This window comes from Diceros bicornis, chromosome 8 (genome assembly GCF_020826845.1).
Source record: "Diceros bicornis minor isolate mBicDic1 chromosome 8, mDicBic1.mat.cur, whole genome shotgun sequence".
Classification (NCBI taxonomy): Eukaryota; Metazoa; Chordata; class Mammalia; order Perissodactyla; family Rhinocerotidae; genus Diceros; species Diceros bicornis.
In genome coordinates this window covers 67,667,297-67,680,782 of record NC_080747.1, presented here as the reverse complement: position 1 = coordinate 67,680,782, position 13,486 = coordinate 67,667,297, and the positions used below count along the sequence as shown (strand labels likewise).

Here is a 13,486-nt window from a genome sequence, read left to right as displayed (position 1 = left end):
CTCGGGGGGCACTTCTCCCTGACTCTGAATCAGGCTGTTCCTTAGAACTGTGCTAACCTTTTGGAACTGGACTGTTCCCATACTTGAAACTGTGCTAGCCTTCAGCCCAACTTTCAGACTGTTTCACTGGGACTGTGCTGTCCAGCCTGCAGCCTGACTCCCTTGGGAGCAGACTGTCCCCTGGAACTGTTGATCAACCTTGGCTCTGATTCCCTTGGGAACTGGACTGTTCATTGGAAGTGAGTTGTTCTCGACCTTCCATCCGCCATAATGAAACTGGACTGTTCTACAGGGACTGGCTGGTATTAAGCCTGCAGGCTGTTGGAGCTGTTCAGGCCCTTTGAGTTACAAGCTGTTTGAGCTATTTAGGCTGTTTGAGAATTATCACTTTGCTCTAGAGGAAAACCTCTAAGAAATAGGATCTCAGTCATCTGATATTTTGAGGGCATCCACCCCTACAGGGACCCCAGCTGATTTTCTGTTTAGAAACCGCAGTCATTCCTCATGCACATTTCTAACTAAATGGGCCAATTTAACCAAAAGTAATTTAGGACACCAATGGCCATTGTGGGAGACTTTTGAACTCCCCAGACTTACTTTTCTTAAAACTAAATTGGACAGCCATAGCTCTGTAATTTCCAAAACTGAATGGAATGTTTATTTCGATTGGTATTTTGAGGCTTCCAAATGTTGTTAGGGGTCTAAAATTGCCTCTTTACAAAATAAAATTTTCAGATTAACTGAGGCGAACAAACGATTAAAGAAAGGTAAAATGGCTTTCAACGCCTCATGTTCCTCTTCCCTGGCTTCTATGTCTCGGGCCCTGCCTCCAGCGCCATCATGTTTCTCCCCCCGCTCCTCCTACTCAGGCCCCACTTCCAATGGCATCTTCCTCCTTCCCTTCTGTACCGTCTATGCCTTCTCCATACCGTCAGTTCCCCCATACTAACTCTCTTGCCAAACTTCCCCTTTTCCCTGAATCTCTCTCCACTCCCTCATTCTCTGAACCTGTACGAACCTGTCCCTTTAAAATTAAGCTTTTTGAGGATCCAAAGGCTAAACCCTTAATTTCTTTTTTTTTTTCCCCCAAAGCCCCAGTAGATAGTTGTATGTCATAGCTGCACATCCTTCTAGTTGCTGTATGTGGGACGCAGCCTCAGCATGGCCGGAGAAGTGTTGCGTCGGTGCGCGCCCAGTATCCGAACCCAGGCTGCCAGCAGCGGAGCGTACACACTTAACCGCTAAGCCACGGGGCCAGCCCTAAACCCTTAATTTCTTATACTCCCTGGGCTAAGGCTGAACTGTGAAGCATTTTCACAAAGTAACTAAAGATCCTCGCAGATTTGTTAAGGTATTTAATATAGTCATTCAAACTTATTGACCTGGTTTCTCTGACTTGTATCAGCTAGTTCATATGCTTGTCGGTGAAGGCCAGTCCCAGCTTTGGATGAAAACCACTAATTGGGAAAATCTTGACAGGTCTCTAGAATTACAACCAGGAAACCAACCCCACTGACCTGTTGAATGATGAGGCTCAGGCAATTGCTAGATGACTTCATCTGGCAATTCCTAGGGCTTTCCCTGTTGATTGGAACAAAATTCAGGCTTGTGCATAAAAACTCGATCAACCTGTTCATGACTATTATAATCGACTTCAGATTGTTTTTTTTAAAGAAAATTCTGGTCATCTTTCAGATGTTGATTCCCCCTGGGTAGCTTTTAACTGTATGTTTATTAGTGGACTAACTGGGACCTTTCCCTTCTAGTAAAATGACCAGGATGAAATGGGAAACCATCCATTCCAGGTTTAGTTAATCTGACAAACCAGCTCTCTCACACTCCAGATGAGTCACCTAAAACAAAGACTGCTAAAATTCCAATCTTCAACTCCAGCAAATGAAGGCCCTTAACGAAACCAAAAACCCCCTACTTTCTACTATTATTGCAAAGAGCTAGAACATTGGAAAAGTGATTGTTACTAATTTAAACACTTCAGGCGCCTTCAGGCCTCTAACCAGCCTTTCCAATGTCCTCCAAGTCCTCAATTATGTGACTCCAAGGAACTAAAGAGGCTCTTCCTAATCCTCCCTCTTAATTGGCTTGGAGAAGCATTTCTCCAGATTGGGGATGAATCTCTTTCTGTCCTAATTGACACTGGAGCCATACTCTTGCGCTCAAACCACTACTATAACGCAGCCCTGCCTTGGAGTACTAAGACAGTTCAAGTAGTGGGAATTTCTAATAAACCTCAAAAAGTTTCTGTCTCTGAACCTGTTCCCTTTTGTTTAGGTCCTTTGAGAGACACACACCCTTTTCTCCCTAGTTCCTCCACCCCTATTCACTTATTAGGCTGAGACATCTTGGAAAAGCATCATGCCAGACTTTCTTTCTCTCAAAAAGGGGAAATAATTCTAGAATTTGACAGTAGTTATTAAAACAGTTGTGCAGGTGAATTAAATGACCCTTTGTCATGTTTTATTTGCTCCTTCCTCTGATGGTACTGGAGCTAATTCTGGAAACTGTCTGTTTGTCTCTATTGAATCAGTTACCATCCTCCTTATGGGCAAAATCTCCAACTGACATTAGTAAAATTCACAGCGCACCTCCCATCAAGATTCAAATAGATCCCCCAAAACCTCTCTCCAGACTTAATCAATACCCTGTAAGGACAGAAGCCTCTCAAGGTATAAAGTCCATAGTAAAGGGTTACAAGGCTCAAGGCCTCACTATCCCTTCACTAGTCCCTGTAACTCTCCCGTTTTACCTGTGAGAAAACCCAAGGGCCAAGGGGGGAGCTTTGTCTGGGACCTTCGAACAATAAACAACGTTGTTATCCCTAGACATGCTGTTGTTCTTAACCCTCATATGCTACTAACAGCCGTTCCCACTGGAAGCAAATTCTTTACAGTAATTAATGTATGTAGTACATTCTTTATCACTCCGGTTGATGAAGCTAGCCAACATCTTTCTGCCTTCACTTGGGAAGGAAAACAATTCACCTGGACAGTAATGCCTCAGGGTTTTACTGAGAGCCCTTCTTATTTCTCACAAATCTTGAAGGCTGATCTGGATGATATAAAGTTCCCTAGGGGTTCTACTTTTTTGCAATATGTGAATGATTTGCTTCTTTGCTCTCCCTCCAAAGTCTTCTCAGAGGAAGACAGCATCCACTTGCTAAAGCTTTTAGCCTTAAAGGGATATAAGGTCACCAAGGAGAAATTGCAGTTTACCCAAACCCAGGTTTGATATTTAGGGCATCTTATATCAGAAGAAAGGCTACACCTAGATCCAGATAAGCTTCATGGTGTCCTAAGTTTCCCCAAACCCAAAACTAAGCACCAACTGCAAGGTTTTCTCGGGCTAGTGGATTATTGCCAAAATTGGATTCGAAATTTCTCTCTGTATGTTTGACTAAAGAACAACAACTCTGACCCAATTTTATGGGAAGAACCAGACGACATAGCCTTAAGGGCCTTAAGGGAGAGTTTAATGAACCCACCTGCCCTTGGACCTCTCAATTGTCAGATTTTCTTTTTCCTTTTTGTATATGAAAAGGAAGGGAATGTCCTTGGGGTACTCAGCCAATAACCTGGGGACAACCATCGAACCACAGGGTATTATAGCCAGCAACTGGACCCTGTGGCATGGGGATACCCCCCTTGCCTTAAGCGTTTTTGGCTTAAAGCCACTGAGAAAATCGTTGTGGGATCCCCTTGAGCCATTTTTGTACTTCCTGCAGTGGAAGCCCTCCTGAATGCTCATCAGACTCAACATTTTTCAGTCAGCCACCTCACCTCCTGTGAAATCCTATTGTTAACTGCTCCTCACATAACTCTTACATTGTGGTAACCTTAACCCCGCTACTCCTCTCCCCCCCATTACAGACACAGTACCTCACGGCTGCTTAATGCTGACAGATCACCTCCTGACTCCTCACGAAGATCTGCAGGAAGCCCCGCTGGGTAACGCTGACTTCTCATGGTTTACTGATGGTTCTGATTTAAAGAGTGACAAAGGCAAATACTTCACCTGGTATGCTATTGCAACTCCTTTTGATATTGTTGAGGCAACACCTTTACCTATGGCTAGTTTGACAAACAGGCTGAATTATATCTTCTTACACGGGCTTGTACTTTAACCAAGGGCAGAACTGCCAATATTTACCCTGATAGTAGATACGCTTCTAGAGTAGCTCATGATTTCAGAATGTTGTGGAAGCAACGTGGCTTCCTTACTTCTAGTGGAAATAAAATTAAAAATGGCCCCTGTGTTCAGGAATTATTGGAGGCTATACTTTTACCTGCCACTTAAGCTATTATTAAGATCCCGGGGCATTCTAAACTTGACTCTCTGGAAGCTAAAGGAAATCACCTTGCTGATATTTCTGCAAGGAATGCAGCCCTGAAAGGAACCAACAGCAGTCAAGCCTCTGTCATGGTCCAAAGGGATATTTCTCCAAATGATAACTTAGAAAAACTGACTAGAGAAGCCCAACAACTGGCCTCAGAAAAGGAAAAACAAGATTGGAAATTAAACAATTGTTTTATAAAAAGAGAAAGCTCTGGTTCAGACAAAATAACAACCAGTCCTGCCAGAGACTCTAAAATTCCCACTCCTGACCACTACACATGCATTTAACTGTTAGTCTACTGACAAAATGATGCCATTCGTGAATCAATGTTGGTGGGGAAATATCAACAAGGGTGCAAAAAGTGCCCACCTCGCCTGTCCCACTTGTCCAAAATACAACTCAGGGGAGCCTGCTGGTACTGCTCTGGGAGATTTTAAACTGCCTATTTTGGCAAATGGATTTCATACAGCTTCCCGCATGTTATGGATGTAAGTATGTTTTAGTCATGGTCTGGATGTTTTCTCATTGGACTGAAGCCTTCCCTTGCAGACAGGCTACTGCCTCTTCTGTGGCTAAAGTCCTTTTGGAAAAGATTATCCCTACCTGGGGAGCTCCTCTAGAACTTCATAGTGATTTAGGAACCCATTTTACTGGTCGGGTACTTCAACAAGTCTGCCCTGTTTGGCTGGTTTTACAACAGTTTCCCTGCACTTACCACCCTCAATCCTCTGGTTTAGTCGAATGCACTAAGAGCATCATTAAGGCTCAAATGGCAAAATTTGTAGAGACCCTCCAGATACCTTGGCCAAAAGCATTGCCATTGGTCCTTCTAAATCTCAGATCCACCCCCTTTGGAACTCGTAAACTCTCACCCTTTGAGATAGTCACAGGACACCCAGTGCACTTGGCTCCTGCCTCTTTTGACCCACAGTTGATAAAAGGAGATACATGCTAATATTGCAAAGGCCAAGTGCTTCCATTAAAAATAACCATGTTTTGGCCCTGGCCTGGTGGCGTAGCAGTTAAGTTCGCGCGCTCTGCTTAAGCGGCCCAGGGTTCACAGGTTTGGATCCTGGGTGTGGACCTAAGCACCGCTTATCAAGCCATGCTGTGGCAGCACCCCATATAAAGTAGAGGAAGATGGGCATGGATGTTAGCTCAGGGCCAATCTTCCTCAGCAAAAGAGGAGGATTGGCAACAGATGTTACCTCAGGGCTAATCTCCCTCAAAAATAAATAAGTAAATAAATAAATAACCGTGTTTTGGTAGAGCAGTCTTTTCACAGTGTGCTCCAGGGAGATGAAGGCCTTAAGCATCACACCTGTAACCTGGAGATTTCTTCTATTGGAAAAGAAACCTCTGGAAAGACTCTCTTCAACCTTGCTGGAAAGGCCTCTATCAGGTACTGTTAACTAACCCTTGTGCCATAAACCTCCAATGAATAGACTCTTAGATTCACGTGACACCCCTAAAGAAAGCACCAAACCCCGAGTGGACCTGCACATCATCTGGTGACTTAAAAGTAAAGATTTCTCAGAATTGCAGGTGACGACATCTGATAAGACAGCTTTCCCACGATGTCAGGACCAGGCCTGTTGGAAGTTTGTCTGCCAAACCTTTGATGATGACATGATGCTTCAGATGATCTCCAGTGCCTATGATCTTGATAACATGTGGACTTTAGAAAAAAGAAAAGTACCTGAGGGTTCTCCCTTTTTCTCCTCCTCGTTACTCAAGTATGGTCACAATAGGTTTCCAATCTGTGTACTTTCCCTTCGACGTGGGACACAATACCCAGGAAAGGTCCCTTCTGGCACCAAGGGACAAAAGGATGCTGAAACCAGGAAAAGCTGACTCTTGATCAGCAATGCTTTCAGAGAAAGATCTTGATCAAAAAGGGAAAATGTGGAAATTAATAAACAGACACTTCATTAAAATGGAGTTGGGAGGCCAAAAGGGGGAGATCTCATGCCCTACATTGATAGCAGAGCCAAACAGGAAGAAGAAAGACTTCTTGACCAGCCAGAAGCTCAGCCAATGAGAGTCTGTCACAACTCAGCCAATGAAAAGCCACTACACTTCAAACTCTTTGTTTACAATAGCCCTCCCAGCTTCCTCTTTACGTCTATAAGAGTTTCTCCTCCCTTTGCTGCTGGAGACTTGCACTACAGACTCTGAATTGCAATTCTTTACTGATCTCGAATAAACTCATTTTTGTTGGAGAAATAACTGACTGTCTATTTGTTTAAGGTCAACAGCAGTGAGGGAAAACAAACCTGGATGGCACTGGAAGCTTATTCCCTCCCTCTTTTCAGTTGCTTAGCAAGAAGTTAGCTAGGCATATCTGAATTAACTCAAGGGAAGTGCACAAATCCTAGTTTTTTAACACTATGCAAAACCTTGTGTCCTAGCCCCTACCTACTGAGTCAAAATTGTCATGTTATCAAAATCCCTCTAGTAATTCTTGCACGTTAAAGTTTGTGTAGCACTGCTCTAATGTCCAGGTGTCCACACCACTGGTACATGAGCTCTTCTCATTAAACTCTTGTCTAATGAAGCCATGTCCCTGTCCAGGAAACTCCCGTTTCTACATAATCAACTAGATGGTTTCTATCCCCTCACAGTTTCCCTGCAAATATGCCAAGGAAATTATCCCGGGGTCCTTTTTGTGATGCATCTTACTCTATGTCTCATGTACCCAGCTCAAATACGCCTCGTTATAGAAGAAACAAGAGCATAGGTGATGGTATATATCCTGCTCTTTTCTGAGCATTAATCCTTATTCTACATTTATTCCACATATTGCTAGTGCTGTGTGACAAAATTGTTCTAGAGTCATTTTGTGTGTTTTCCAGCCTAGACCCAGGATTAGCCAGTTCTCCAAGAAGCCCTTGTTCCTTTAATTCCTTTTAGAAATGATATTTATAGATAACAGTCTGAGTGCTGTGGATGCTCATTGATACTGTATTGGTCATTTTGGGACCTTTTCATAGGACAGAACTAGGAAAGGGTAAAATATGTATAAGTAACTCATGAGTTCATACTGACACTTCCAATTTAGGTAGTTTTACTTAACCTCTTCTATATTACATCTGTATCTCCTTATTTCCACATCCAGAATCCTGGTTCATAATTACATAGGGGATTATAGAATCAGAATATTCCACAATTATTCATTTCATTCATCCCACATTATACACACAACAGCCTCAGAATAACAATACTAATACTACCACCCCCAATGTGATTGCTGAAAAGAGTTCAATGTTTTCCTGCTATTTCTCTCCCCATTTCCTCTCATTTTTTATTATTGTACCATATCTATATTGTGAGCACATGTGGCATTACAAACTATACTGTCTTCCTTTTAATCCTCATTTAGTCTTAGTTCTATAAGTAATATATGTTTCATGCTCACCATGAGCTCTTATATCTCTGGTCATTTTGGATGTCTGAAGCTACTTCTTCAACAGGTTTCTCAGGACGAGCTCATGGAAACCATACTCTTGCATGTGACTGCATCTTGGTAACATCTTGTGCCGTTTATGTTTGAAAATTAGTTTTGTTAGAGATAATAAATCTTGACTCACTTTTCTTGAGAATCTTAGGTACTGTACTCCATTTTCTGTGGCATAAAACATTGTTGAAAGCTATCTCATGAGAGTCTAATTTTCTTTCCCTTAGAAGTCACCTACTCTTTTTGCCTAGATGCCCCCTAATTTTTTTTCATCTAAAATTGCTCATTCTACTAAACTATGTGTTGGTGTTGGTCATTCTCAGGTACACAGTGTGCTCTTTCAATATGTAGTTTCAATTTTTTTTCAACAGCATTATCTTTCGTTATAATTATTTTGTACTTGTTCTATTCCTTTGGTTTCTTTCTTCAGAAACTACTATTATCTATACGTTTGGTCTTCTTTACCTAGCTTTAATATTAGTCACCTTTTCTCAAAATCTTTAATTTCTTCTTTCACATCTTTTTTATTTTTAAAAATTTCCTCCTTTTCACTATTTCTCTTAAGGCGTTATCTGTCATTTTCATTTACTCCTGGTTTCCTTCTAGTTTAGTCTTCATTTCTAAAATGGTATTTTTATTTCTAATTCTTTCTTGAGCTCTGCCACTCATTCTGTTTCTAATTCTTATTGTGTTGTTCTGTCATGTCCTCTATCATTTTCTTTTCTATTTAACTAGTGTGAAAAGTGTATTAAGCCTTTATATATATATATATATTATAGTATAATATATATATAATATATATTATAATATATATATTATAATATATATTATATATATATCATCCTCTTTTCAATTTAATTAGTGATTATCTTCCCTTCTCTGACATTCGTTATCATTTTTTCTCTAATATTATATGAGAACAAGTTTTTAGCCATTTCCTCCCTTCTAGACACTTTAGCCCCTCACTGCCTCTTTATCACACCTCAATAAATGAGACTCTTAGAATATGTTTGCTTCCACACTCTTGACCCTTTATTTCAAATAAGTGAAACATATTTACTTCTGCACCCTCCACCCCCACCTAATTCCTAGGTTTCATTGAGATAGATTGGTACTTTGTTCCACTTCAGCAAGTATTTGGTTTCCCTTTGCAGTATGTTTCTTCTATTTTAGGAATCCTTAATTTACCACTTGTGTTATAATTCCTAGTTACATTGTTGTTATTCACTTACATTATGTATAAATTCAAAGTAAATTACTGACCACAAATTACTCTTCTCTTCATCTTCTCTCTCTTGATATGAGGACAATAGCCAGACCATTTATTTTTATATAAACATAAAACTCTGACTGACAATCTGCAGCAACAAGTCCAGGAAACCAATTCACCACCTGCAGCAACCATCCCAGAAAGCCAAATAACAACTCCTATAGCAATCAGCCCCAAACGGCCAGTACTTGATCAATAACTGACAGCTTCCCTAATTTTTGCCCCCACTTCTAACTTAGGATGAATCGGAGAAAACCAGATATGCTCTCATAACCAGTCACACAGGATGCCCCACTTATAGTCAGCCTGCCAACAGCTTCCCCATGCCAACAGCCTTCCATCAGGGCATACCTGAATTCCCTTTTTTCCACTAGAAAGCATTCCCATTCCTCTGCCTGCCTTTGAGTCATTGCCATATGCAAGCCATGCTGGCCAACTCCCTTGGTATAGCAAGCTCTGAATAGATAGCCTGTGTTTGTTCTCGTTTGGTTGGTCTTCATTTATTTCCACATCTTTCTTCTTCACCTCATCATCCTCAACCTTGTTCTTCTTGTTTTTCTTCTTTTTGAACTTGTTCTTTCCACCTAGAAGTTTTTAAGATCTTCTCTTTACAGAAATTTTCCTAGGATATGCCTAGGTGTATCTTTTCTCATTGATCTTGCCTGAAACTCAGTGATCCCTTTCATATACAGATGCTAGTCTATCTTTAGGTCAGGAAAATTCCTATTATTATCTGTTTAATTATTATCTCTTTTTTTTTTTTATCTGTTCCTGTCTCTTCTTCTGGAAGGCAAAATAGTCCTATATCAGGTCTCTGGGATTTATCTTTAAAGTGACTTGACTTTTTCATCATAATTTCTCTCTATATTTTTTGCTCTGTGTTTTGAGATATCTTTTCCACTTTTCAGGCTACTTAGCAAGATTCAATCATTCTTCTTCAATATATATTCAATGTTGTTTTTTAAAAATCATGATTTTCTTATGTTTACTTGTGTAAAAATGTTGTAGCTGCTTTATTTATGATAGCCTCAAGTGAAAACAATCCAAATGTCCATCATCAAAGGAAAATGGATAAACAAAGTGTTGTATATTCACTCAATAAAATACCACTCAGCATTAAAATGGAAAAAACTACAGATACACGCAATAACATCAATGTGTCTCATAAACATTATCCTGAGTGACAGAAGCCAGACATAAAAAAATATTATAATAAGGTTCTATATACATGTGGAAAAACCTATTTCTACTATTTATTTTCTAGATATAAAGACAGTTATGAGATATATAAGGTACTTTCACTTGGGTTTTCTCTAATTTGTAGCAGAAAGCAGCCTAGTTACTACACATAGTAAGTTACAACTACATAGTGGATAGCTTTGTGGGTATCTTTGTGTGTTCACAGGCCTCAGGCCAGTGCCAGCTCCAGAATTTTTACATTGGAGGAACAAAGAACAGCGCTTTGATTGGAATAAGGAGGTTAATGCTGTGTGGGTATCGCAATTTACAAAAGACCGAAGAGTCATTTGTCTATGTCAAAAAAATGGGTTGTTTTCATGGAGATTATAAGGTATTAAAGTATTCCAGTCTCCTACCATGCTACAACTCTTCAGGCCCATGTGCAAAGCATCTTCATAGGTACCTCTTGTGGTAGTTTGGATCATCACTCCCAATTCTTTATTTCCTCTCTGTACTAGAAGTATACATCTACACCCTTTTCATGTACTTTTGCAGTACCTCTTACTAGAGTAGAAAGAATATATTTCCTCCATCTCATGGATGTTAGGCTTGACCATATGACTTATTTTGGCCAATGAAATGCAGGCAGATGTGACAGTGTGCCACTTGGTTGAGGGGGAGGAGTAGCCTTAGAGAGGACATCATGTTTCCAGTCATTCCTGTTGTGTTCCTGGGATCCATCAGAAGCAGAGCATGCCCCAGGTAGCTAATGCCCTATCGGCTTGGGCCCCAGAATGAAGATATATGGAACCAGATGGGAACCCAACCATAAGCCTGCTTTCCAACCTGGCCTAGCTGAGCCCAGCCTAGATCAGTGAACCCAGCCAATTCAGGAGAAAAACAAATGCTTGTGGTTATAAGCCATGAAGAATTTTAAGATGTTTTGTAATTAAAAAAATAAACAAAACTCTACCTAGTTTCCAGTATCTCTAGAGGCAGACGTTTTCTTCTTTCTATTAGGTGGAAAGATGGGTATATTCCTTTAAACATATTAAACTCTTTGCGTCCAGGTCCAAATGAGCCAGGCTGAGAGAGGGGAAGCACTTCCCTTTCTCAGTGTGGGCCCTTCTTTCAAGTTCCCATATCCTGTCTCAAGATGTGCCTCTTCTGAGGATTGGCAATACCTACTTCCTTTAAGGAGAAACCCCACTCCTAACCACAGGGATGGTTATACTCCTAGCAGGGGAACGAGTACGTCAGAACATTACAGAGGATCCTCCACCTCTATCCTTTTAATTAGAAAAACAAAAACAACTATTATAGAGGCAAAGAAATCTTATTGCCGGTGGAAAAGTAAATGAATTCTACCTGCCACCAACAGATGGTTTTGGTGGTTGATTTTATTTTTTTAGATGGTTTGACATTATTAATCACATCATGTACCATAAGTGAAAAAACATGGAATGTCTTCAAAGTGATACCAATCTACATTTCTTTTTTCCATACCCTTGGGTACCAATGTGTTTTAGAATAGAGGATATTTTGGATTTTAGAAAAGAACATGCAGGGCCAGCCCTGGTGGCCTAGTGGTTAAGTTGGGTGCGCTCCACTTTGGTGGCCCTGGTTTGGTTCCTGGGGATGGACCTACACTGCTCATCTGTCACTGGCCGTGCTGTGGTGGTGGCTCACATAAGAAAAAAAGAGGAAGATTGGCAGTGGATGTTAGCTCAGGGTGAATCTTCCTCAGCAAAAAAAAAAGAAAGAAAAGAATATGCACAAACAATTTTTAAAACTCTCAGTTTTTTCTTTTAAAACCAATTTTAATGGAGTATAATTTACATGTAATAAAACATATCCATTTTAAGTGTACCCACTGAGATTAGGCCATAGTATACCCTCATGCAACCACTACCACAATCAAGGTTAAAAACATTCCTATCACCCAGAAAGTTCCTTCCAACCTGTTAGGCCTTAATCAAACCCAATAACCAAACACACTGATATTTCTGCACTCACATATATGGATATTCACACTGAATGTTACAAAGACTATTAACACCTTATGTCATAGTGGGTGAGGTTTTCCTGCTAAATGAATTTGTCATAAGCTTCCAGAAACCTTTCAGTTTTCAAAACATTTTGGATTTTGAAATTGTTGATAAGGGATTATGGATCTGTTATAAAAAGAGTTATATGATAATGAAAAAGAAATAAAGGTGAGAATTACACTTATATAGATTTATACAAGTTGGTTGCTTATATAGAGACATCCTGGACTTATGACAAATGGACTCATGAACAAAGGAACTTCTGAATAATCTTTTGGAAACTAACCTAGTTTAAGAAACTTTTATTAACTGGTGTATACTTCTTTTTTTTTTTTTTTTTTGTGAAGGAGATCAGCCCTGAGCTAACATCCATGCTAATCCTCCTCTTTTTGCTGAGGAAGACCGGCTCTGAGGTAATATCTATTGCCAATCCTCCTTTTTTCCCCCAAAGCCCCAGTAGATAGTTGTATGTCATAGTTGCACATCCTTCTAGTTGCTGTATGTGGGACGCAGCCTCATGGCCGGACAAATGGTGTGTCGGTGCGCACCCGGGATCCGAACCCGGGCCGCCAGCAGCAGAGCGCACGCACTCAACCGCTAAGCCACGGGGCCGGCCCATGGTGTGTACTTCTTACCTAGTAGTATGCCTGGCACGCAGCAGGTACCCAGTAATACATTTTGTTTTGTCCATTGATGGTTCTACCCAACTCATACATCTATACCACTCTCTTTTCATTTTTTGTATTGATATTTTCCTCAGAAACTTCCTTTATTTAAAAAGCTTTATTTTTTTTTCTACTTGTTTATTGTCTGTCACTTCCTCTAGAACTGTGCCGTCCAGTACTGTAGTCATCAGCCACATGTGGCTATTTAAACTTAAATTAATAGGGGCCTGCCCGGTGGCTTAGCAGTTAAGTGCACGAGCTCCGCTTTGGCAGTCCGGGGTTTGCAGGTTTGGATCCCGGGCGCACACCGATGCACCGCTTATCAAGCCATGCTGTGGCAGTCATCCCACATATAAAGTAGAGGAAGATGGGCATGGATGTTAGCCCAGGGCCGATCTTCCTCAGCAAAAAAGAGGATGATTGGCATCGGATGTTAGCTCAGGGTTGATCTTCCTCACACACACACACAAAAAACAACTTAATGACAAAATGAAAAATTCCATTCCTTAGCCACAT

General features: G+C 40.6%; 1 protein-coding gene across 2 annotated transcripts in view; it reads left to right on the top strand.

Annotated features, from left to right (window-relative positions):
* The window catches only part of LIN54 (lin-54 DREAM MuvB core complex component), an 87,437-nt gene that overhangs the window by 3,292 nt on the left and 70,659 nt on the right, over positions 1-13,486 (top strand). The window lies entirely within an intron of this gene.